The following is a 4,004-nucleotide window of genomic DNA, read 5'->3' as shown; positions in this document are numbered from 1 at the left end:
TGCGGTAGAAGCTGAAGAGACACCTGGATGGTACGTCTGAGTGTGTCTCCTGAATCAGGCGGTAAGCTGGCCTTGGCCTTGGCTCATTACAACCAAAGAGCAGCCAAACAAGGAGGTCAAGAGGGGAGCTCAAGCTTGAAGGAGTTGGATTTCAGAGTAACCAGAGCCAACAATCCAGCCTGAAGCTGCTTTTCTCAAAGCATCATCACCACCAGGCACGGATGGCAGCTGCAGATGCCCCCACTTGACACACAGGTGTGTGCTCATCACACACCTGTCCTGCTCATCACTTTGCCTTATCATGTATTCCAGAGGCCTGTAAAAAACTGCTTTATTAAAGACGTTATCTGGATGCCCTGGATGTTACTGAAGGGGTTCCTTTGAAGGGCTTTTAACATTATTCTCTTCCGTCCTTCTTTCCTTCCTTTCTTTTGGCACTGTTTTCTTTTTTTTAAATTGTGACAAAATACATAAAACATAAAATTTGCCATTTTAGTCATTAAAAAATATATATTTATTTATTTGGCTGCACTGTGTCTTAATTGAAGCATGCAGAATCTTACCTGCAGCATGTAGAATCTAATTCCCAGACCAGGAATTGAACCTGGGGACCCTGCATTGGGAGCACAGAGTCTTAGCCATTGGACCACCAGGGAAGTCCCTGTTTTAACCATTTTTAAGTATGTAATTCAGTGACATTAATTACCTTCAGCATGTTCTACAACCATCACCAATATCTATTTCCAAAACTTTTTTGTGACCCAGCATGGACACTCTGTACCCACTAAACAGTAACTACCTCTCTCCCTCCCCAGACCTTGGTATAACGTCTGGTCTACTTTCCGTCTCTAGGAATGTGTCTACTTCAAGTAACTTATACAAGCACATTTGTTCTTTTGCTTCTGGCTTAGTTTACATAGTCAACTTCTTCAAGGTTCATCCCTGTTGTTGCCAGCACCAGGATCTCCTTCCTATTTAGGACTGAATAATATTCCTGTGTTGGAGAAGGAAATGGCACCCCACTCCAGTACTCTTGCCTGGAAAATGCCATGGACGGAGGAGCCTGGTAGGCTGCAGTCCATGGGGTCGCTAGAGTCGGACATGACTGAGCAACTTCAGTTTCACTTTTCACTTTCATGCATTGGAGAAGGAAATGGCAACCCACTCCAGTGTTCTTGCCTGGAGAGCCCCAGGGACAGGGGAGCCTGGTGGGTTGCCGTCTCTGGGGTCGCACAGAGTCAGACACGACTGAAGTGATTTAGCAGCAGCAGCAGCAATATTCCTGTGTATGGATGGACCACATTTTGTTTCTCCATCCGTCTGCGGAGCTCCTTTTGACTACGGTGAGTGATGCTGCCATGAACATGGGTGCAAAATATCTGTTTGAGTTCCTGCTTTCAATTCCTTTGGGTGTATACCCAGAAGTGGAATGACTGGATCATATGGTCGTACTATGTTTAGCTTTTGAGGAACTGTCAAACTGTTTTCCATGATGGCTGCACTATTTTACATTCCCATCAGCAATGCGCAAGTGTTTGAATTTCTCCACGTCCTTACCAACATTTGTTACTTTCGTTTTTTAAAAGAATACGTATAATAACCATTCCAGTGGCTGTGAAGTGATATCTGATTGTGGTCTTGATTTGTTTTTCCCTAATGACTAGTGATTTGATCATCTTTTTACGTGCTTACTAGTCATCTGAGTATATGCTTTGGAGAAATATCTACTCAAGCCTTCTGCTCATATTTATATTGAGTGGTATTTTTTTGTTTGTTTGTTATTGAATTGTAGTCATTCTTTATATCTTCTGGATACTGATTCCTTATCTGATATATGATGTGAAAATATCTCCCCCCGCCCCATGTTTTTTTAAATGTTTATTTGTTTGTCTGCACTGGATCTTAGTTGCGGTAAGTGAAATCTTTAGTAGGGCCATGAGACTCCTAGTTGCAGCATATGGAATATAGTTCCCTGACCAGTGTTCAAAGCCGGGGCCCCTGCACTGGGAGCGCAGAGTCTTAGCTACTGGACCCCCAGGGAAGTCCTTCCCCCCATTCTGTAGCCTGTCTTTTCATTCTCTTGATAGTATTCTTGGCTGCACAAATGTTCTTTTGTTTGTTTGTTTCTGAAAAATAACTTTTATTCTGAATCAGCGATAAGCTACGTATTCATCTGCCACTATTTCAAGTCACAGTTATATTGACATCTGTCCTTTGAAACACTGAACCGTTTTTTTCTACAAAAAATATGGAACGCTTCACGAATTTGCCTGTCATCCTTGCGCAGGGGCCATGTTAATCTTCTCTATATCGTTCCAATTTTAGTATATGTGCTGCCGAAGCGAGCATGCACAAATGTTCTTAATTTTGATCAAGTCCAATTTATTAACTTCTTTTGTTGTTTCTGCTTTTGTTGTCAGGTGCCAAGTCACTGTCAGATCCAATGTCATGAGAACTTCCCCTATGTTTTCTTCTAAGAGGTTTACAGTTTCAGCACTTATGTTTAGGTCTTTCATCTATTTTGAGTTAGTTTTTGTGTATGGAGTAAGGAAAGGAGCCAATTTCAGGCATGTGAATATCTAGACTTCCAGCACCATTTGTTGGAAAGACTCTCCTTCCCATTTCTTATTTTCTTTTATGTTTACATATTTTTAAGTTCCCTGCTAAGGTAAGGAAAGTGGGGATTACTTAAACTGTAAACAGCTGATGAGCAAAATATATTACATTTAGGTAAATACAATATTGAAACCAGATAACTCTTCTGTGGATCTGTGTTAATATTACAGATCTAAGTCTCACCTCTTCCATGATGCCCTACTTCTTCAGCTTGAAACAATTCCATCCTGTATCAGACTCTTAGCTTTCATGGCCTATATTTTTTTGCATGAATTTTTATTTTTAAAAAAGTAGTCATTATTATTATTATTTTAATGTTTTATCTAGTTACTTACTTATTTGGCTGCACCAGGTCTTTGCTGCAGTTTGTGAGATCTTTTTTTAGTTGCAGCATGTGGATCTAGTTCCCCGACCAGGGGTTGAACCTGGGCCCCCTGCATTGGGAGTGTGGAGTATTAGCCACTGGACCCCTGGGGAAGTCCCTTGTGTGGATTTTTAAATTGGAATGTATTTGACATTAGCACTGTGTAAAGTTAAAGTGTTTTAATTTTTAAAAAATTATCAATTGGCACTTTTTACTCCAGGGCCCCAGTTATTTTTCTTACCAACTATAGAAGTTTATTTTTCACAGGGTTTGATGAGGACTCACTTCCTAGACTACACCTTCTCTGTAGCTGGCAGACTGATGCTGGCAGGAAACCTTAGCTCCTCTTCGGTTTTCTCTGTAAGGATTCTCAAGTGTCCTCATGATGTGGTACCCAGCTGTCCCCAGAGGAGCGATCTAGGAGACCACGGAAGAGGCTCCCATGATCTCTTGGACAGCTCATTATGACTCACTGAATGTCAGGCTAAGGATCCACGTTAGGCATGACTTTACACTGCAGCCTACCAGGCTCCTCCGTCCATGGATTCTCCAGGCAAGAGTACTGGAGTGGGGTGCCATTGCCTTCTCCAAGGATCCACGTTAGGCATGACTTTACCCTGCAGCCCACGAGGCTCCTCTGTCCATGGATTCTCCAGGCAAGAGTACTGGAGTGGGGTGCCATTGCCTTCTCCAAGGATCCACGTTAGGCATGACTTTACCCTGCAGCCCACGAGGCTCCTCTGTCCATGGATTCTCCAGGCAAGAGTACTGGAGTGGGGTGCCATTGCCTTCTCCAAGGATCCACGTTAGGCATGACTTTACCCTGCAGTCCACCAGGCTCCTCTGTCCATGGATTCTCCAGGCAAGAAGAGTACTGGAGTGGGGTGCCATTGCCTTCTCCAAGGATCCACGTTAGGCATGACTTTACACTGCAGCCCACCAGGCTTCTCCGTCCATGGATTCTCCAGGCAAGAAGAGTACTGGAGTGGGCTGCCATTGCCTTCTCCGCACATGCATCCAATGT

The 4,004-nt window shown here is 43.2% G+C and overlaps 1 non-coding gene across 1 annotated transcript; it reads right to left on the bottom strand.

The window, feature by feature from the left end:
- Nucleotides 1-2,242: 2,242 nt before the first annotated feature.
- Nucleotides 2,243-2,349, bottom strand: LOC112584748. Its single transcript, XR_003109156.1, has one exon. It is a non-coding gene; the product is annotated as a U6 spliceosomal RNA (small nuclear RNA).
- Nucleotides 2,350-4,004: the final 1,655 nt, after the last annotated feature.

Source organism: Bubalus bubalis, chromosome 4 (genome assembly GCF_019923935.1).
Source record: "Bubalus bubalis isolate 160015118507 breed Murrah chromosome 4, NDDB_SH_1, whole genome shotgun sequence".
NCBI classification, from domain to species: Eukaryota; Metazoa; Chordata; class Mammalia; order Artiodactyla; family Bovidae; genus Bubalus; species Bubalus bubalis.
This window is presented reverse-complemented; position numbering and strand designations above follow the sequence as displayed.